General features: G+C 33.6%; 1 protein-coding gene across 5 annotated transcripts in view; it reads left to right on the top strand.

The window, feature by feature from the left end:
• Positions 1-23,651, top strand: part of LOC111628092 (chordin-like protein 1) — a 58,549-nt gene that overhangs the window by 17,105 nt on the left and 17,793 nt on the right. The window lies entirely within an intron of this gene.

The following is a 23,651-nucleotide window of genomic DNA, read 5'->3' as shown; positions in this document are numbered from 1 at the left end:
TATTTTAGTAATGAAAAGTCTTGCCACCGAGAATGCCCTTTCCGATTCAATTGATGTGATTGGAATAGTGTTTAATGCATTTAAGAGAAGACAGATATTATGTGTTTTTTCACCTGTAGCCTGGAAGATTTCGAGTTCGTTTTCGAGGTTGTAATACTTCTTTTGCTCTCTAGTATTCTTCATTTGTCTACTTCGACTGCTTTAATAGAAACATCAAGCTTATAGCCCAATAATTCGTCAGTTAGTTTGTCTTTGATCATCAGGTTTATGAAGAAAAACTTCGTACTTACAGACATCGTACAACATGGTGTTACGCGTTATCGAAGCTATTGGGCATGGTTAAAAATTAAGACAGCATAAGCACAATTATTCCAGATATTACAGGTTCCAACAAGTAAAGAATTTTGAGAGTCATGACACAAATAAGCTATGTATTGATTATTGACCATTTGTGACATGCTATAATGAGCAAAAACTTAAGAAACTAATAAGTAGGTTTAAAATTGATAAATACAAATGTATTCTCACAGTTTATGAGTTAATTATGCTTTCTATTTGCAAAATTCCTCAACCTTAACACAAAATAAGAAAAAAAAGTGAATTTTTAAGAAATTTGCGGGATTTCCCGGGATAAGAAAAATTTCCCGGGTTAAAAAAACAACCGGGATCCCGGGATCCCGGAATCCCGTTTGAGAAACCCTAGTTCGCACACAATCCACGACTCACTTCGATCTCGATTTGCCTACAATCTCGATTGTGACTGTCGCGAGTGGAACGTCGTGCTGTTCGCACAGGCAGTCTGCTTGAGAAGAACACGGCTGTTACACGCGATGATAAAACTGATATAACTATGCGATAAGTCACGAACATCAACAAACAAATAGTAGTTTTGGTTAGAAATAAATACTTTTTCTTGCCATATATCTAATAATAGACAGATGTCATCGTCTCTCCAGTTGTTTTTTTATTTTTCTGTTGATAGCCCGACACGTGTTCCGCAGCCATCTTGTATTTTCTCGCGCGCGTGGGGTTGTGGGATCTCTCTTATGACTGGATCTAGTTTCAAGAACTCTCTTGAGTCGATTGCGATTGAACCTCGTTTCAGTCGAGATGGAAACGGTCGAGAGAGGTCACACCAAGGCATAGTTGCAGACCTTGGTCACAATCTAGATCGAAATGCTCGGTGCGAGCGGGGTATAACTGTGTACCAGATTTCACCTCTTTAGGTTCAGCGGTTTGCTCTGGGCGATGATGAATCAGTGACTAATAAAGGCGGCTATACACGATGGGTTAATCCTCAAAGGAGTAACCATGCATGCCTGATTTTGAGTCATTCCTGGATGTGTGGGGGGGAAAATTTAACAGTTTCGGCGAACTGTACCGACCACCTGAGTAGAATCGGCCATATTCTTTAGGTTAATTCTCAAAGGAGTAATCATGCATGCCTGACCTTTATAATTCTTGGTAGTTTATGGGGGACAATTTAACAGCTTCGGCGACCTGTACCGACCACCTGAGTAGAATTGAAAAACCATTTGATTTTCCTGGCGCAGTGTCAGACTGCGCAGGCCGACCTAAACGTGTGTGAGAACAATGTCTCGTGAATGTTTGGAAGAATTATTTTCTATAACCTTATTAACTTTTATTATTTATAACCTAATAAATTAATTTTTCAGGTTATAAATTATTTTCGGATCAAAAATTTCTTGAGTAAATTAAAATTATAAATAATTTTAATATTTAGAAAACTTCTCAATTCATTTCTTCCGTTTTCATAAAACATCTTGATACTCTATATCATTTTCTTTTACATTTTAAAAAATTTATTGTTTTAATATCCAAGTAAATTAAAACATGACAACTTAAAATAAGACAAAGTTTAATAAATTCTTTTTAATTATTAAATTATAAAATTAATTTGCGATAATAATGTTTACAATTTGTACTAATATCGGATGTGGTTGAGAATTATTAATATATATTCGTCTATAAAATTTAATCCATGAATTTTTTTGGTAGTAAAATCGACTTGCCATTGTCTTTCGCTGATAATTGATGCTTTTTAACATAATCTATAGCCCAAGATTTCTCTTGAAAAATTAATTTTGTGATCTGAAATAATTCCATTAAAAAATTATTCATATGAAAAATTAATTTTGTGATCAGTGCTACCCAAACCACTACTACTACTATTTACACCATAGACTTCTATGCATACTTTTTTCCCGCGAGTTTTAATAGAATTTGTTGCCAATAAACATCAGTGGCGTAATAATAAACACAATGGCGTAGCGAACATAACTGCACCCGGGCCGCAACACTATATTGGCGCCCCCTCCCCCTCCAGAAACAAATTTTGTTTTTCTTGGAAACCATTTGGCTCCCCTCTGCCAGTGGCGCCCGGGGCAAGCTGCCCCACACTCTGCTGAGAGGTTTTCTTCGTTTGTGAGCCATAGGAAATTCTGAAGTTCCTCAAGGCCAGGCAGCCTCAAAGGATTAACCCGTCGTGTATAGCAACCTTCAGTTAGTCAGTGATTCAGTCAGTCAGGACAAGTAATTTTATATACAGTATTTAGATTTATCATTATCTAATATTCACTTTTTGCTTGAATTTACAATGGTAACAAATCATTATATGTTAATATTATCACATATTCTGTTTGGCCATAATTATGACAGGCGTTTTGAAAACACCGTAAAAATGAATACAGACTAAATGCATGACGAAAATGTTTATTATTCTATGCAGTGGTGGCAAACCTATGGCACGTAAGGAGAAATCATCTGGCACGTAACGTATACGATTTCGATTTATCATCTTGGTTTCAATCATCCTTTTGGTTTATCATCCGATCCTCCCTTTTTACATTTATTCTAGTAAAACATATTCATTTAATTTATTTAAATATCGTTATTCGAAGTCTAAAACTTTGGCACGCATAAACGTCTTTAAAGCTAAGTATGCTTATTACATGGCATGCGTGTTCAAAAAGATTTCCCACTCCTGGTCTATGGAGTACTGTAATTTCCTCAGTAATACTCAGTATTCTGTTCGGTAATTGATTCAAACAGGGGTAATTAATTATATTTTTGTCTATAAGTTCTTTGATTGAATTTTGGTGAAATTGCTTTTTTTTTTCTTTTCAATTAAATAGACAATAAAAAGGCAGCATTATAATTGGTAAAGTATATCTATAAATTATAAATTATAAAATCATAACAACTATAAACATTTCTTTATAAACAATCAAGGACTAATAAAGCATGTCTTGCACATGCGTTATTATTTATAAAGAAAAATCTGTAATACACTGTAAAATCTGTAAAATCTTGTATTAACAGGTAACGCAATTCTAATTTAAAATATCATAACTATTAAATTTACCTTATTTTTCCCGCATCAAGGAATGTATCCAGTATGCATATTAAATAAATAAATAAATAAACTTATTTTTACCTTTACATTTTACATTTATAAATCTGTAATGATAAATATTATCTTAAAAATTACATTAAAAAGTTATTATAAGGCAAAAGCAAATCAATTCATCGAACTATTTTTTTTAACTCTTCGATTTAACTCTTTGATACTCTCTTCGACTTGAAGTAAGACTCGATTCCCCCCAACTATTGAATATTAAAGAAGCTCTGCTAACTTCTTTCTTTGGAGTCCGCAATATTTTCGATACAAATTTTAAACCGTACAACATGTTTGCTTCCTCGGCAATAATAACAATGGCACCATTGATCAAATGTCTAAAGGTATTTTTTAAACTGGCTGCTTTGTCTGTCTCTTCTGATGACAGTCTGGTCAGTGTAATCTGAGTAAAATTTTCATTACGTTGGGCACAGGAAACTGAGGGCTTTGGCATTTTTCAGTCATTTCTGAAACTCCTACGGAAAGGGCAAAGTCTCTTTAGGGAAATAGATTGAGAACATTCTGATTTAAGTTCCACGCATCGTTTATTGCTGTGTGCAGAAAATATGCAAAGTTCTTCGAATAAGTATCTCGTAGAACATTCATATTTCTTTTGTATTTTTACAGAATCGTTTATGACTAGGTTTAAGCTATGGTTGCCCAATTAACATAATGTGCCAAGCTTTGGATGCACAGATACACAGTCTTTGCTTGAACTCTAGAATACTGCCAGACATGCTGGCAGCTCTATCAAAACTAAGTCCTCTGAGTTTTACCACATATAGGGGAGACCGGGGCAAGATCGGCATGTTAAGCTTTACTTAAATTTTGTGTAATAAATACTGCTGTAAACTGAAAAAAAAGCTTTGCATATTGTCTATTGGAATGTTACCTTACTATAGAACTGGTTAAAATCAGTTTGGAAATAAAAATAATTAAAAGAATTACAACTTTACAAGAAGAGAGAAATTGACGAAGTTGCCCCGGGTATAGGGGCAAGATCGGCAACTTCTCTCTTTTTGTAAAGTTGTAATTATTTTAATTATTTTTATTAAAGTTGCCCCTGGTATAGGGGCAACAGTAATGGAGCAAGATAGGCACGTAAATAAAATTATGTTATTAACAATGTATAAGTTGGAATTCACTATTAAAACAAAGAAATACAAATCCAACACCCATTTAATATTATTACAACGAAATGCAAGTTCAAAGACATATATACATGAATAACAAATGCAAACATGTTTTCATTTATCATCTGCTTGATTTTTATCCTTTGCTTCTAATGTGGCTTTATGTTGCCGATCTTACCCCGCTAGTCATGATTTCGAAACATTAAGTACAACCCTGAGAACAGAATGCCAAGCCACGATCTGGCCACGTGAATAAGTTGAAGTTACATCCTTCTAACAGGAAAAGTAACTTTCGTTATCATGGAATTATAACAAAACCTGCCAATTCAATATAAATGGAAAAAAAATATTATATGGAATTCAACGAAAATGAAAATTTGCTTGATAATTCAACTACGCTTGTTGGAGAACAATAAAAACACTACACTCAACAAGCCACCAATAAAACTCAACTGCCTAACCTATAACCAAAGTCTCCTTTTAATTTGTTTTTAAAAAAAAGCGCTTGACAAACTTGCCCCGCATGCCGAAGTTGCCCCGGTCTCCCGTAAGTTGTTTTCCCGAAATACATCACTGGAAATAATCCTGTCAAGTTTCAAAATTTTTGGTTTATGTAGTCCTGGTAATAATGCAAAATAAATGCTCCTCATACAGAATTTTGTAAGGGTTTTTACATTTTTAGGTTTTTGGAGTATCAAAATGTCAATAAATGTAAAAAAACACAAATAAATAAAAAAATCACGGAAGTCAAAATTTGGCCGATTACTATACTTTTCTTTTTATATTATATAACAGGTCAGAAAGCAAAACCTGATTATCTTTAACGTTCATGTATATATATACACGTTGCAATAAATATATAAAAATATATTGTTCAAATCAATTAGGAGGGTTCATGGGCAGATGTGACTTGTTCAAGCAGCGCGGAAATTATACAGACGAGCGCTTGAGCTTATATATGTAAAGGGACTACTCCTACCAGCTGCTTTGGAAATTTCCCAATGGCCTATTATGGAATGGAATATTACAACAGAATCTTTTATTTAAAAATTTTTATGTAAAATTATTGACTAGACAAATAACAATAATAATAATAATAATAATAATAATAATAATAATAAAATAAAAAATAGAAAACATTAATACTTCGTATACCGTAACTGATGGTTGTTAATACAGTAATAACAATTAATACAGTTAATACAGTAATAAATCATTAGTTACGGTAAATGTTATGACAAAATAACTTAAGCGTGGTATGTAGCATCCCGCAACCACTAAAATAGTACCAACTCGCATGGAAAATATAAGATGATTTAGAAGTTTTTAGTAAATAACTTCATATATTAACTTTAATTTAAATCGTTAAAATCAGACTGATTGTACTAAGTACTTTTTAAAACAAAACTGATATCAAAATATTCTAATTTTTAGAATAGAGAACAGTTATACAATCTGGAGTACTGTTTAGAATAGAAATATAGCCTATATCTATGCATATACAATATTTTTTGAAAGTCTGGTGGTTGTTTGAAAGTCCTGTTACGGTCGTTTATTAATTAAACGAAATAAATATTAGTTTTAATTTTTGTCTTTTAGTCATTTAAAACTATATTAGATTCTTTGTAAAAAGTAAAAATACCGCGTTCGTCTTTAATTTTTATACTGAACAAATATCTTCTCACTTGTAACCATCGTTTGAAGAGGAAATTTTTATATCATACTAGCTGCAAGTACCCGCTTCGCTGGTTTTTATTTGTTCATACATTTATATGTAATGTAATTTATATGTATGTAATATAGTTTTTTTCTTTATATAAAAGACTGTTTCTCTTACTCTACATAATCTTTGTCCAATTCGATGTGTTTCCCTATAATTTTCAAGTTGCTCTTCTGTCTGATTATTTCTGTTTCGTTGATAATTTTCTCATAGCAATGTTAGATGTACTCTTTCTTCCGTGGTTTCATTTCTCCGCGCAATCTTTTGCCTTTGAGATATGATTCGAGACCGCAAAAATTCTTTCTTACTTTTTGGCATTGTTTTGTATATTTTTACTTTTCACACTTCACTATTCACTTTTCACTTTCTACTTTTTTCTGTTATTTGTACACTTTTACTTATGAAAAATCAACTAAAGAATGTGCGTCACACATCTCCAAAAGTCATCCCCACTACTCACACATAACAATCCTCGACTATTCCAAAACATTTTCGGCTATTCGAAAACATTTAAGATTAAGATTAAGATTACATTATAGCCAATCTTACCCGTTTTTACAGAATGCAAGAATTAAATGACCCGTTTCCAGACTAATTAGAGAATTTTTACATGAGTCTAAAAATATGTTCAATTTCCCGCAAAAACGCAAAAAAACGCATCTGCACCTATAAGTCTTGCACGCCGCTTTATCTTAACACTTCCATTGTTAACAATTCCATCCTTAACACTTCCATTGTTAACACTTCCGTTGTTACACATTTTAGAAGTCAACCACTTTCAACCCCATATCTCCCACACCCTTATAGCTATCGAGACGCAACCACCATAATGCACGATGGGAGACTTGTGGCTACTACCCACAAACACCATTCATGTGCGATGTGTAGTTTTGGCTGCAGAGTGAAATATAGGCACATACACGTCCATTTATATATATAGATATTTTTTTGTATCTGACACTCTATTGTTTCGCCATGTTAACTAATATGGCTCATAGACAAATATTAGACATTGTTGACTTACAACCGGAGTAGCCTTGATTTTCCCGCGGACAACTATATCGCAACTTTGGAAGAAAATCGGCATAACTCAAAAGAGTGCAATTTTTCGATTATGTCGTAATCAAAATGAAAATGTAGTACTGTACTGTACATTTTTATTTGGAAGAGTGTCACAAAAGTAGCTTGCCATTAGGGAGCAGTTATGTGAGCGATAAGTGCTATTCAGTTAAACTTTGGTTAAATCTTTGCATGGGATTTTCTCAAAACTAGTCATTTTGAGTTTTGCCGGTTTTCTTCCAAAGTAGCGATATGTAAGATGTTCGAGAGTTAAAATTTTTCTTCATAATATTTTTATTTATCCTTACTGGATGCTGGATGCAACTTTATTTATACTGGGATATTCGATAACAACGGTAATCATTCTTAATTATATGCGTAGACCTTTCTGAGAATCTCTGAGTATGCATTGATAAGAATACAAAAGTATTTGGACAGTTCTTGTGTGTCTTTGTTTACTCTCAATGTCATTTTTCTTATTATGAAGACTGGTTATTCATTAATACACGCACACACGTCAATTTTTCTAAAGTAGGCTTTTGAATAATGTTTTTCAGCAATTTCGAAATGCGAATTTCATTTTAATCCTATAATATTAAATGGAATTTTTGTTTCAGTTTTTTTCTTTCTTTTATTAATCTGCTTCGTGTTTTGTTTTTAACTTTTAATAGTATACAAAAATAAATTTATATATCATCTGAAAGATATTCTCATACAGTCTAATTCATCGTCAATTTAATATTTTTGACATTAACATTTTATATATCAAACTAAAATCGAGAAGATTGCTATGGGTTTTCTTTCTCTATATGAAGGACTTCCTAAATAATAGTGTTCTTTGAAAGCTGAAATTAGACTATTGGATGTGGCGAAAAGTACTTAATAGTTTTTGCCACAAGTGTTATGGATATTGTGTGCATTTGCAATGCGGATTTACATCTAGTTATATAATATTTTGTCTGTACGTCGCCAGCTGTATTTGAACCGCTTTTTATTGGTGGAATTTGCGTTTCTATCGCAATCGTATTCGAATTCAAATTTTTCTAAAAACAATTAGTTAATCGCATTGCTATAGCTTTTGTCATATTGCGACGTGGGATATTTGACTGATCTAGCTGGCCAAAAGTCGAGTTTGTAAAATATACCCAAAGAAAAAATATGTATATTCTGACAAAATTGAATAGTCAGAAAACAATAGGATACCCGTTAACTGGCAATTGGCTGAGCAGACATGAAATAAACTTTCATGTCTGCTCAGCCACGTGACAGTAAAATAAGTCAAAGGTTGCTCATTTCATTTTTTGTGTGTTTTATCTTCGCACGTATTTTTTCATATGCATTCTTCCGACAATGGATATACAGTAAGACTCCGCTTAACGCGGGGGATACTTTCCTAGACGACAAAGCGCTAAATGTTAAAATGAAACAGCGTTTAACGCTGTTTCATTTTAACACAGAGTAAATAGGGAAAGGGGAACACGCGACCAAAAATAAACAAACTTTAATTTTAAGTTATTTTTATATTAATTTGCATAATAATATATGTTAAATAACACATAAACATGTGCANTCATTTTAACACAGAGTAAATAGGGAAAGGGGAACACGCGACCAAAAATAAACAAACTTTAATTTTAAGTTATTTTTATATTAATTTGCATAATAATATATGTTAAATAACACATAAACATGTGCACAAAGAAATGTAAAGTTCATTTTTTGTAACGAAGGTCCTGGCTCTTCTGAAATTCTTCTTTTTTGCGATAAAATCATGTAGTTTCATTTGCTGCTTTTTTTTCTTTCTTTAAGCAAATGTCGGTAGCAGAAGATCGCATCAAAACGCCTCGTCTTGCTTTTGCACTCCTTTCAAAATCTGGATTATTTCACTAAAATTTGATCAACGATTTCGGTCATCTTTACCAAACTTTTACTAAGGAAATCTGTAGGGAAATTCTTTGGGTTCTTCGTTTTCAGAATCATTATTTTCCAGTTCTACATGAATTCCTTGTTCTGCCAGTTCTCGAAGGTCGTCGTTGGTAAGACTCTCAACAGAAACCTGCAGTAACTCCTCAATACCCTGCTCGTCTATACCTCCTAGTCTTGCTGTAACGATTAGGTTGACAATTTGGTCAACGATAGGCTCTTCTCGTTGAGAATTCTTAGATATCTCCAGCCATAACTTCTTCCACACTCCGTTCATGCATTTATCAGTTAATTCTTGCCAAGCAAAGTCGATATTTCCTATGACATCCATGATGTTATACAAGGTCTGTTCAAAAAGTATCGGATCTTTGGTCGGCAAAAATAAATTTATTGACTTTGAGGTACAAAACCCTAATCCCCTTCCTTGGTAATGTATACACTTCTCCCAGCGTTCCTGCCATTGCTGGAAACACTGCTGGAACGCATCTTTTGGAATGGCCATCAGCCGGTCCGTCGGATTCCGCACGATGTCTTCTCTCGACTAAATTCGGGTTCCTTTCAGCGGCATTTTCAGCTTGGGAAATAGCCAAAGGTCACATGGAGCCATGTGGAGAGAGTACGGAGCGTGACGAACCACAGGAGTATTGTGTTTGGCGACGAAAGCCCGAATCAGATGCGCAGAATGGGCGGATGCGTTATCACGATGGAGCTGCCAAGTTTTGATCGACCACAGATCCGGTCGTTTGCGTCGCACTGTATCGAAAAGACGACGAAGGACCTCCTGGTAGTACTCCTTTGCGATGGTTTGGCCTTGTGGTGCGTACTCACGACACACCACCCCACGAGAGTCGAAAAAACTGTCAACATGACGTTTGATATTGCTGCGGACCTGCCGCGCTTTTTTTGGCCTCGAGGATCGTCCCCGAAAGCCTGCTGAATCTTGCGAATGGTTTACACTCGGGTATCTCCAAGGTTTTTGGCAAAATTTGATGTAATATCGCTGCTCACGTTGTTCAGTCATTTTCCAGCTTAGTAAAATCCGACGAGAGCGCACTACATGACCTCACTCATAGGCCGATTGCCAATGACTGACGTTTCCTGCAGGCGGGAAAAATTCAGGACTGTGCATGACTGTCCCCTCCACAACGCCACCGAAGGAGGCCTCTCGCGCATCATTGGTTTACGCGGAAAAAAAGGTCCGATACTTTTTGAACAGACCTTGTATTTTGACGTGAATAAGTCTTTAAATTTGCTTCTGTAGTGGGAGGCAATTTAGAAAACTTATGATAACAAAATCGGGGGATACAGTTTCGCATTGCAGCTACATATCTATCATCTATATCCAAAATTTAATTACACCACTCGATAGTTAAAGGATCAAAGAATTCATTACGTTGAGTGGAGATTGTGACGCATCGCGCGCGGCGGAGGGGGAAGCGCCGTCATTTTGAGGTCGTTTCACCGCGTCACATGCTTTCCGTTTAGTATATATTTTGATTCGGAGAAGCTACGACGCTCGTTTGAGTTTCAATTTACAGCTCTCGTCAATATTTATCGATTGCGTACATAAAACATTAGTGTGGAATAGTTATGGTGAATATATATGGTGTTAAAGTTAAAAATTAAGAAAACTCAATACAATGTCGATCTATACTCGTATAAATCAAAATATAAAAATCGTATACGGTTGGAAAGGGCTTCTCAAGAGCAATCCAGTGATACCCATAAAACACCATACGATAGAGTAAAGCCAGGAACGTAAAAACAGAGATTCCAAGGATTTCTTACGAAGGAATGATTATGACATACATATAAGTTAATACGCTCAAAGAAAATATTACACGTTAACGTGCACGTATTTACGTAAAACACACCCCGACACAGCCATACCCCACTTTTTTAAAATTGCACCAAACAAATTTAAGGAAAGTACAGCGCTACGACGAATTGCCATGTTTTGCTGATTGGTTCGTGTTCGTAAATAATCGTATTATATACGAATCAATGAAATGCCACGTTAATTTGAATCGGCGTAAATTTTGAGCGTTTTTTTAGGCTTCGAGCTGACCGCATTATATCGAATCAGCGTTAATCGAGGTAGCATTAAACGAAGTCTTATGTATTTTGTATGGAATATAATTGAAAGCAAGTAATTATGGCTGGTGAAAAAGCTGTTAGGTGTGCATAAATTTTAAATATTGTCGTTATGAGTACTTTAATTTTGAAGAAGATATAGCAGATTAACAAAGATTTTTCTTTTGTTTTTTTTTAGCGTATTTTTACAATCTCAAAAACGTTTGTTATAGTTCCGGATGCGTCCCGATATTAATTTTTGTTTTAGTACAAAGTTAAAGTTTTATAGCAAACAATTCCGCAAAAATTAGTGAATTTTCGTGATTTATGGTTTTTAATAATTGGCTATCGCGTACACGAGGCTAATATAATGCTGTTTCAAATTGTTCCTGCACAGAAATTTGATGTCTTAGTATGCAAATTTTAACAGATATAAATTTTATAATTTGTTTACAATCTGCTAAGAAAATTTCATTCCCATGAATAAAGTAAGTTTTACGTTAGTGACAGTTTGTTACGCTAATTTATGTTGTTTTTTTTAAACTTTTTTACAATAATCTCCATAGTGTTACAGTAGGACATATGGATTTTAGTCCAAATTTAAAGCGGCACATCGAGACAATTTAAAAATAAAAAATCTTGACATGAAACGCGATAGCTCTAGAAAATACAAAAGTGTGAATTTTCGAACATTGAGTTTGCTCATTGAAAACAGTTTTAATTTGGTTTTAGGATCATCCGGTGTCAGAATATTGACTCGACGAGAATTAGTTAAATCTGATACAACAACAAAACTTGTCTAATTTGAAAGAAAACTTGGAGTTTGTCGAAAATTTTCTTTTATCGTATGAGAACTTCTCAAAAGAACAAATAAGCGCAATAAAACAAATTTTCACATGTTAAATCCGAATTGAAACGAAGATGGTCGGAAGTACACAAGAAAGAAAAACTGTTTTTTGAAAAAAATTGTGACTGGTTACAAGGAACATTTGCTCTATTAACACTTAAGCTCAGATCCCCTTTTAACGGGTATGCGGCCAACATCAAAGAAGAAAACGAAACCTTTCTTAAAGGAAACTCTAGAAATGCTAGTTCCATTTGAACCTTTGGGCCCATACTTAGAAAAACAAGATATTATAAACTCCTCCTCAAAAGAACAGTATATCATTTCATAAAACAATCATTTAAATAATCGTATTCTATCCGTTCAATTTTTAAATATTAAAAAAAGCAAAAAGTTAGTTTGAAAATGTAATTATCTTATTTTTTAATAAAAAATCTATTCCCAATTACTGAAAATACAATAATTCGGTAGAAAAGCAGACTTTGAACTACAGATATAATTTTGGCTAGCTAAATCAGTCAAATACCCCATTGTGCGTCGTTCGGAAAATCAGAAATTTTTTAACAAAAACTTAACGATGAAGAAAAACTATTTTTTCTTTAATTTTATTATTTCGTAAATTTTAATGCAATTTATTGCATTTTGTATCACCATCATCACCATTGTCCAAGGGTCCAGTCCCGTTGGAGTCCAACATTTTTTTTTATTAACTTTCTTCATTCTCTTCTATCAAATTCGCTTTAGGTGACCTTGTATTGTCCTGTATTACACCATTCCGTAATGTCATAAAATCCACTCTCTACGAGGTCTTTCTCTTTTGTTTGTTCCTTCCAAAAGCTATTGTCTTGATCCCTCTCCCATTTTTCATTCTGCATAAATCTCCAAAGAGGTTTAACTTCCTATCTATTAATTTTAGCATAATTTAGTTAAATTAATTTTAGATTAATTTTCATTGGATTCTTCTATGGATTTCTTCATTATTTACTTTGTATTCTCAATTATAATTTCAGTATCTTTCTATAACATTTCCCCCCCCCGAAGTCTAAGTCTTATTTTTGTTTTTTCCCCTTTGTTTATCATATACGTTCAAAACAGTGTAATGCGTTACTGAAAATACGTGTCGTCCAGGATTTTTAGCTTTGTCTGATATGTAATATTCTGAGCTCTCTCTGTATCTTATCCATCGTTTTAAGATTTGAAAACTCCTTTTCAATTCTTGTCTTTATCTCTTTAATGTATTCTAAATTATCTTCTCTTGTATGTGAACTATCTAACTCTTTCGATCGTCGTTTCATCTATGTTGATGCCATTTTCTTGATTATCTTCTCCAAACACCATAAATTTTGTTTTCTCATGATTACTCTGTAGTTCATATTGCAAACCTCTGCTAAGGATATTCACTGTTATCTCCAAATCTTTAAGGTTTTTTCCAAAAATTACAATACCATGTACAAATCTCAAATTGTTAATTCTTTTACAATTATAGTTATCCCTTTCATATCTCCTACGATGCAGTTCACAGCTCTTTGTACGTGAGTGTTAAATATTAATGGTGAGCTAAAATTACCTTGTATACTGCCTATCCTTGTTTTATATCATCTTCCAAAAATTTTAAAATTTTTTAATGCTACTTCAGACTTCTCATTTATATTACAGAAGCTTAACAATTTAATTATTAATCTGATTAACATCCTAAAATAAGGGGTATAAAAGAAGGAGTTCAAAAATTTCATGTTTACGCCATGTGATTTTCTGATCGGCAATCAAATTCTTTCCTATAATCAATGAAATACGCATAAAACTTCGTTTTTCTACAGTAAGCTGTAGAGTAAGTATTTACTATGTAGGGCTTCTATCTTTCCTAAACCCAACTTGTTCGTCTGCCAAATGGGGTTCTATCAATATTTCGTGCCTCAGTCTGTCTGTCAGAACCTTCATTAGAACTTTTGCTATACTACTGATAAGAGAAAGTGTCCTGTAATTTTTTATTCCACTGCTATCGATTTTTTACATTTTTTGCATGCTTTTCTTTCATTCCGTACTAGGTTACATATTTTAGCGATTTCTTCTATGATTTTGCTGTTTCCAAGTGTTATCATTTCAGCTTTATCATTATTCTTTATCATTTATCAGTTTTGTTATTTTTTAGCTTCGTTACAGCCTTTTCAACTTCTTCAGTGATGATATTACAATATTATCTCTTTTATGTCTGGATGGTGTGATACTTTTTAGAAGAAATTTTGAATTTTTCAGAGACATCAGAATTGGATGGTGTTCATATAGTTCAGAGCAATATCTTATCCATCTTTCTGTAATCTGATCTGTATTTATAAACACTTTGTTGTTTTCATCCTTGACTGCCATTTTATATTTTCTTTCTTTATTATTCTGTATGCCTTCTCTTATATGTATCCTAATAATTCTTGTTGTGCATTTCTTTTGAAGACATTTCTCTTTATCATATCTTACAGCCTTCTTCATCTCATTGCATTTTCTTCTACAGAAGTTTTAGATGAATCCCTGAATATCTTTAGCTGTCTTTTCTTCTTGTTTAGGCTTAAGAGTTTCAATGGAAATCTATTCCCTCTTTATCTTTTCCTCTTTTGATGGAATTTCTTCAATTGATTTTTGATCACTTCCGCCAGGATGTCTGAGAGTAAATGATGTCAGCATCATTTCATTTCGATAATGGTGATGGAATTGCATGTATTACATAGTCCCAATTTGTTTATTTTTCTTAGTACTGTTTATTTGTTTATTTTACTAGGTCCACACACTGACAATCCTCCCATCGTTTTTACAAGGATGCTATGCCTGAAGAATAAATCGTTTGGCTGATAAATCAGTTGTATAAAGGTTTAAAAATATATGATTATCCCTTAAGGTTTGAATCTCTTAAGAGGAATAAGTTTTCTCTTCTTAAATTACACATCTCAGTTCTGTGGAAAAACTACTAGTGTGATATGCAAATGAATTGTAAACGCAACTCGCGACTTAACCTTGAATAGGCAAACTTTGATAGTACATTATTCAATGGGATCGGTTACTTAGTTAAAATGAATAAAAAATAAGTAATGCATTTTATTTTCTTTCTTCGGCCTTATCAATGAACTGATGAGGCCAAAGAAAGAAGGAGAAATGCATACGGATAATAAAAATGTAAAATAAACATCTTTTTATGGTTAACTGTCTCAAGTCGTAATTCGTTACCGCGGAATTGGTGCCGATTGAATATTTTAACTCAGAGACTATATTCTATATTTTAACTTTAAAATTTTTTAGAAATATAGTTATTTTTTAAATTCATTTTAACTTGGAATAGGCAACTGAAAGCTAATGGCATGTTTGTACGACACGATATTTAAACAGTTAATTTCCCAATTTTAAGCCCATAAATATTTTACCAGTAATGAAAAAAAACTTGATATATATTTAGATAAAAAAGAAATTAATTTATAACATACCTAGTTTTTTAGTACTTACCCAAACGTACTGTACGCATTCTTAACTTAAAATAACGGTGATATTTACTATAGAACAGTCATAACTACAGTATTTTAACTAAATGTACTGTATATAAAATGCCGTTCTAATAGAGGATGAGACTCTCGAGTTTTAATGATAGGCGATATAAACTCCTATCATCTCAAGATTCGACCATTCCTGATAGGCAAAATATCATCTGCAATATTTAGGATAATTATTTTATGACATTAAATAAGCATTTTTTGTGATTTACCAGTACTTGTAAATTTGTTGAAAAAAAATATTTAAATTACAGTTTGTTTCATATATCTTGACCGGCCAATACGCAGTTCTCTATTAGAATTCTGGAAGTTATATAAAGTTCGAGAGCCCTTTTTGGTAACGCGCAGTAACATTTTACACATTCGACAATCAATCTTCCTTTCGCTAAGTATAAATAGACCGGTCCCCGTTATTGCGCATTTTTACAACCGGTCAAGATTCGTGAAACGAGCTGCACCTCAGAATATTCCTATCGGATGGACCAAATGGGGTTAGGTTAATACGTAAAGCAGAGCCGGCTCTACCATAGGGCGAAAGGAGCAGCCGCTCCAGGCGCTAAGTCCTAGGGGGCGCCTCAGTGGTAAAGAAAATTAAAGGGTATAAATTTGGGGCAACCAAGGGCAGTGGCGTAGCGAGGGGGTGCAAGGGGGTGTATCAAGCACCGAGCGCCACTCGCAGATGGGCGCCCAAATGGTCTCCAAGACAAACTATATGTGTTTCTGGAGGGGGGCGCCAATAAAGTGTCGTGCCCCGAGCGCCAGTTATGTTCGCTACGCTACTGACCAAGGGGGCGCCATAATAGGATCTCGCTCCATCCTAAAACTTGCCTCGGGCCAGCACTGACGTAAAGTATGCAGATATTCAATATGTAATGCGATATTTTTATATTTTGTGAAAGTACATTATAATATAAATAAAATTTAAACGAAAACGATGATATTTCCTACTTAGTTTAGTTTTAAATGTTCAGATAATATTTAAAGCAATGGTGAGCAATCTTTTCTGCATGCGAATGAACTTCGTAGGTTTTGGGCGAACCGCATGTCTTTTTTTCCTACGAAGTTTCAGGCTTTAAGTCTACCGAGTAGCAACTTACTCCATAACCGTCAGTAGACTAGGTACTAAAATATTAAACTCTATTCTAATGTCTAGCGTTACCACCACTTTGGGTTTGACCCGGAGTCTCCGACCTTTCGCACTTCGTCTCCGGGCTTTGGGTCTTATAATACAGTAAAACCTGCGTAAAACGGAATCGCGCAGTACGAACATTTTTTCCAGTTTGGCAGGCTTCTATTCTAAACATGGTTTTTTTAAACATAAAAAATTGCTTTCTTTTAAAGAATTTTTCTCGTTTAGGCAGGTTTCCGTTTTGGAGGAGTTTTACTGTAATTTCTCCGGGTTGCATTGAGTTTTAAATATTACTAAATAAAACAAATTTTCGAGTATGCTATTCATCTTCAAAGTAGTTCTCTTTTTTCTGCATGTACAGTACAGTAAAATACGTATACAATACTTTCAAGGACGTAACATATGAATTTGTAAACAAATTTGAATTTAATGCATTAATTCGTTATTATTATCGCCTCTACAGTATTTTGCAGTACAAAATAATTTACAACGTGTTGCAAAATAAACAAAGTGTATTTATTAATTCTTTTCTCGTATAAATAATATAATTATTGCGATTGTATAAGTTTTTATATCATATGAAGGAAATATTATTTCATAATATAAACCTATGGAATATATTTCTATTGTTAAATCTTATATTGTATAATACTGATATCTTAATATTATAGTATCAAGTTGTAAAGGTAAAATTTAGATATTTTGAATAAAAGAAATCTTTATTTACAATTAACTGAACAATGATTACAGTTCAATCTTGTAAGTAATCACCATCAATACAATCATATTGAGATGTAATTGTATTGATGGCGATTACTTACCTTTGCTGCAAACTTTCAATTCCGTCAGCATGGAATGATGGGTTTTCGTTGAAGAGAGTCTCGAACGTCTGGTATTGTCATTAAACTATATGTTGACAATATAGTTCAACGACAATAGGACGCGAAAATGGATGGTAGTCAGTTGGCTCCAAGTCTGGACTGTAAGGTGGATAAGACAGAACCTCCCAACCTAGACTAGCCAGCTTCTCTTAGGCCATCTTCGCTTTACATACTCGCGCGTTGTCATAGTAATATCAGATTTGTTAATTTTTGGACGAAGCTCTTTGATCTTGGAATACTTAAGTTGTGTAATTCTTTGGTGGTCAACTGTGGATTATCTATCGTCTAACAGTTGCAGGAAAACATCATCATGAATGGTGGAATCGCTGTCTGGATGGAGTTCATCTTCAAGCGAGAAATTTCCATCTTTGAATTCTTTGAACCAATTGTAACATGTCTGCCTATTGACTATGTCTTCGCTAAATGCTTTACAGATGAGATTATGAGCCTTCGTTGCGTTCTGGTCACTTTTGAAGTGACAGAAGAACAACAGCACGCAATTGTGTTCTCTAGAAAATTTCATATTGTTAGACTTGCTGATGCGTTTATTTCTAAAGAAATGCGTGATAAAACACCCCTGGTTACTCTACTTATATATCCACATTGAACGTTCTAGAACGGTTTCTTCCAGTCATTTCTAGAAAAAATCGAAATTATCTAAATTCCACGTTTACAGCCTGATAAAAGTATTACAAATTAATTTGCCGGCCGGATGGCCGAAACGGTTAAGCTCCTAAAGCAGGGAAGGTTGATAACCAGGACAACAATAGAAATGCCAGATAGTGAGGACAGTGCCCGACATATCCGGGATGAACACCTTCTGAAAAATTCCTGGGTTTTATGATCCGTTAGGATTTATTTCCGGGTTTCTCGGAGCCATAGACTTACCGCTGGGTCATCCGACCATCACTTCTTTTAGATTATTGATATTAGGTTTCTTAAGGAAAGTTATATAATCTTTTCATAAATTTACAAAATAACTTTTCATTATTGATTCAATATAAAAAATTTTATTGCAACGACTATTTTTGTAAACTTAAGTATATGTTTTAAGACGTTGAAACAGTGGGGCAAAGGGCCTTGAAACTTGGCAAAAAATAAAACATTGAATGAAGTTTACGGACGCAGAATTATTATTTTCTTGAACTCCACTAATCCTTCTCTCGATAATCCGTACGTCTTGGATGTTACTTCACTCTACTTCTCCAGAGGTTCGATAGGAGGCACTTATCTATGGATATCAACGGCATGCAGTTATCGAGTCCTTTCTTAACTGCTGTTGCGAGTAGCATTTCAAAGTTGGGTACATATTATGGTTTAAATAACTTTCATTTATAATTAAATATGATTTTGTTTTAAAAATTTTTTAGGAAAAATCGTGTCACTATCAAATGTTTATTTTTTCAAAATAATGTCAGAAATACATAGTAAATTTGTTTAGAACAGAGTCCGATTTGGTTTTAATTTTTGCTGATGAATAAAGAATATTTATTATAGAATTTATTATCGTTTTTGTTTCTTGCTCATATTTGTTCCATCTTTTAGTATCTGTACATTTTTTCAAGTAACATCGGTTTGCACCCACAATGTGGGAATGTTAGAGATGTAAATACGAGATGTAATATAGAATAATATGGAGATAATGTAATATAGAAGCACGTTAGGTGAACGTTGAGCGTGGCAGCATTTATTTAAAGCATTTGCTTTCGAAAACGAATTCCAACGCATCCGAAACACGAAAAACCTTTTTAATATTACAAGAAGTTGCGGAGTTTTGAACATAGTGATATCGAATATAAATTTTTGTTTTAGAGAGATTTTAAAACGAACAAAATGTCGTCAAGATGATCTTAAACATTTGAAGAAATTAAACTGCAAATATCCATTATCGGACTATTAAGGTTAAATAATCGGGTTGATTGAAATTAAGGTGCTTCAAATCAAATTTTAAATCTCGTTAGAAGACACTAGCCAATTCTGTTGCTGGAAGAAAATCGGAATTGGCTAAATACACTAGTCATCATCTTCGATTCCCGTAATTTCTTTTGAATCAAGTTCCGAGTGAACAAAACCACAAAAAATCAAAATATTAAGAGAATTCCTGTCTGACGCTGCATTAGGATAAGTTACGTCACCCAAACAAGTTTACGAACATCGGGAAAATGTGTAATGTGTATGGTGAGAACCTCATGAGCACAGACTATTCCTTAATGTAATGGACAGTTTAAAACTTTGTTGTTTTATATTATTGTCGAAATATCTAATCAGAAATTTGACTGATTTTATGAATCGATTCCGAGTTTCTGTGATTTAATGCAACTTCGAAGCTTCGTTGTATCACTGTGAGCCGTCATAATTCTGAAATTAATCGGTTGAAGATTGTTTCTCTGTTTTGATACAGATATTTAATAACGTAAATAACTTTATAATTAGTTTACATATTTGATCCTTAAGAGATTCTCTTGCCAGATGGTGTATCGTTATAACTAAGATAATATTATTTCTAATTATGAGCTTTAAAAGATATGATAATTTTTGCCAAGAGAAATCCTGATTACGATCTCTTACGCGATTCATCTGATAAGTGCTTTTGTCGTATAACAAATAGGTAAAGGAGGGAAAGGCTGTATATAAATTAGTTCATCATATATTTTATTGGGACTGTATTTTAGAAAAGTTGCGTTATACAGCATATATCATTTCTTAATTTCATTGTCAGAATGTAGGAATTATGAAAATAGGGTTTTCAGTTGAGATTTCTGGCTAGCTACCGATTATTACAGATTTTAATTTCTAACAAGTGCAATGTTGTTTCTAAAGAATGAAAATTCGCGTTTTATTCTATAATAAGCAACTTAATAAAGAAATATTAACTTCTGTATTTTTTAGCAAAATATAAATTTAATTAAATGTATTATTTATATTAGACAGTATATTTATGTTTGGAGTAATAAGCTCTACTTGAAAGATTTTTATATTTTCTACTGTTGAAATAATAATACATCTACTGTAAATAGGCAAATATTCATTTTAAATATTTTCATAAACTTAGTTAAAGAAAACTAAATACAGTATATTTTCTATGATATAATCGACTCTTTTTACTCGAATATCAGGAGCAATGAAGAAAATTTTGAATCATCCGTTTTTGAAAATTAAACTCCAATCAATAAGAAATATTGCCTTATTGATTGTGTGGCAATATTCCTTATTGATTGGCGATATCACAATTTTTCTTTTCTTTTCCACTTCTTTAATCGTGCCCACCAGTGGCCAAGCTGTCTTCGTACCCTGAATACTGGGGGTTTGCTCGTGGGTTCGCCCCTCGCTCGGACAGGCTGGCCGTGTGGAGTTTTCTCCACGTCTATAACGCCTACAATAGGAGCCAATTTCCCTTAAAAAGACCTCCTTAAAGGCATTCCCCTAGGCAGATCGCCCAAGTATTGCGTTGCCATAACTTAACAAACAAACTTCTTTAATAACTCAAACTTTCCAAGCTAAATGCAAAAACTACATTTCACGTTCCTTGACATCGTGAAACACAGCTTAACTTTTCTTTTACTCTTTCTGCCCCGGGTACTAAGAGGACTTTGTTCCATATCATACTGGAATTCGACCAGTCCCGCAATGGAGACGATCGAATAGTGAGAGCCTAATATATCTGTGAAAGCGCTCGTGAAAATTTTTTTCAGGTTTGTCCGGATTCGTTTCCAGGGATTACGCCTTAACCGCATCGGTCATCCAACCGTCGAGTCGGCTGAAGAATTCCGATATATTTAGACCCAAATTGTATAAGGGTTATTTTTTTCCAACCTCCACTAACGCATGAAAAAAATTGGAAGCATGTGAGACAGGGACAGGATGCACATCTAGTAAGTAGTATATTCCCTCACCACTTAGCGTTGTGCCAAGCTATTTTACACATTTGCTACTCTGTAGTAAACACGTAAACATTCACGATTTCTGAGCTCAGTGAGGAATTTCCTCAAATTTCACGGTCCACACTGTATACCGCTGACTGACAGTGTTAAAGATTGGTTGAATGGCCTGGAGGCAACGTTCTTCGACACGAGTATACAAAAGCTGGTGTCACAGTATGATGTCTGCCTGAAACGACAAGGCAATTATGTGGAAAAATAGGTGAAGACTGTAACTATCTTCTACAAATAAAGTGGTTTTGTTCTTCATTCTTGTTTTTTTTTATTCTGGGTCGGTGGAGGTTGAAAAAATAACCCTCGTAAAACACGTGACATTTTCGAGAATCGCCGAAACGCACGCATCCTAGAAAATAGTAGATTGCATGCTACACTCTCTTTTCAAGAGTTATGTTCGAAATATGGAATTTACTGGCTTTGAATTATTCCTATTTATATTAAAAGATTCGAATTCGCCACATTCGTTGACACTAATCGAAATAAGAATTCACAGTAATAAATTAGACAACAAGGACAAACCTCAGAAACGGAAAACGAACCGAAAATTATAACAAAAGACAAAAAGAAACGATAAAACGAACGGAGAACGATCGTAAATTGCACAGTTGCTTTTCAATTATTTAAATTTTCCTCTTCTTTCTTTTCCAGCATTACTACTATGCGTACTCGGCGTAAGTAAATTAGTAGTAAATTAACAAATTAATCAGATTCGTATTTCCTTGAACCCAACCTTCAAACTACCAAAATAATTTTTAATACAGTAGATCCTTGTTAAGAAGTTTTTGAAGGGATCACTTCTTCGGTGGGTAAACTTCTTTTGCAGGAATTGAATATACAAATAAAAATTTATTTTTTATTTGTATATTCAATTTTATTCTAATATCAATGTAATATAACATAGCATAATGTAACATAGTAGAATAGTAAGATGCACTGTACAGTACCTGACTATAGCAGGTGCTTGTCGATATGACATGTTAACTGTTAATGGACAGCACCGGATAGGAAATATGGTCAAAACAATAAAACCCCAGCAAAATTAGCGACCACCTCAGGTGTGCAGATGTTTGTGAATATCTAGAACTATTTTATTAAAACGACCATTTTTATAAGTGAGAAAGTTATAGTGAGGGGAAAAAAATTACAGTTTGTCTCCAATTAAGTAGGTAAAATATCGCTGATGCGAACATATTTTGGAATTTCTTACACCAAAACTTTTTACGCGGAAAATTTTAGCACACATTTTACGGTGTACTTATTATACTCGAGTTAATTATTTTAATTCGAGTATAATATCATTTTAATTAACTCATTTAATTTGTTTTCAACGATTAACAATGACATTTTGTTACTTTTTACTAAAAATTAACAACTTATTTTCACGATATATTATTAATGTTTTCTAGCTTCCGATCTGCATTTGAACATTATTCTGATAGGTATTCACGTTTTTTTCAAAATGAGCTATTAATACTTTTTATACAACGTAAAGGTTGTATAAAAAGTATTGTAGTAAAAAGTAAAAAGTATAAAAAGCTCGAAGATGACAAGCAACAACACAAAACAGTTATATTAACCCAAAAAACATTGATAATGTAAGGGATGACTAAGAGGAGACAGAAAATTGTTATATCAGTTGTGTAGATAATCTAAGTATATAAAATTACTTGTCCTCACTGACTGACTGAATGACTGACTGACTGACTGACTGAATGACTGATTCATCATCGCCCAGAGCAAACCGCTGAACCTAGAGGTGAAATTTGGTACACAGTTAGGGTACGTCATGAAAACGTACACTAAGAAGGGATTTTTCGAAATTCCCCCGCGGGGTGGAGAGGATTAACGCTTAACCGGAAGAACGGCTTCTACTGTACTATTTTAGATACGATTTTTTGTTTATTACGTTTAGTCTTCATTGAGTACTTAGGTGTATTAAATTGATAACATTTCAGACATTGTTATAAATATTTTTATCTATTTCGATTTTAAAAATGTTCGAACCGTTT

The sequence above is a fragment of the Centruroides sculpturatus genome, unplaced genomic scaffold (assembly GCF_000671375.1).
Source record: "Centruroides sculpturatus isolate CEXI.00-Female unplaced genomic scaffold, Cexi_2.0 scaffold432, whole genome shotgun sequence".
NCBI lineage: Eukaryota > Metazoa > Arthropoda > Arachnida > Scorpiones > Buthidae > Centruroides > Centruroides sculpturatus.
This window is presented reverse-complemented; position numbering and strand designations above follow the sequence as displayed.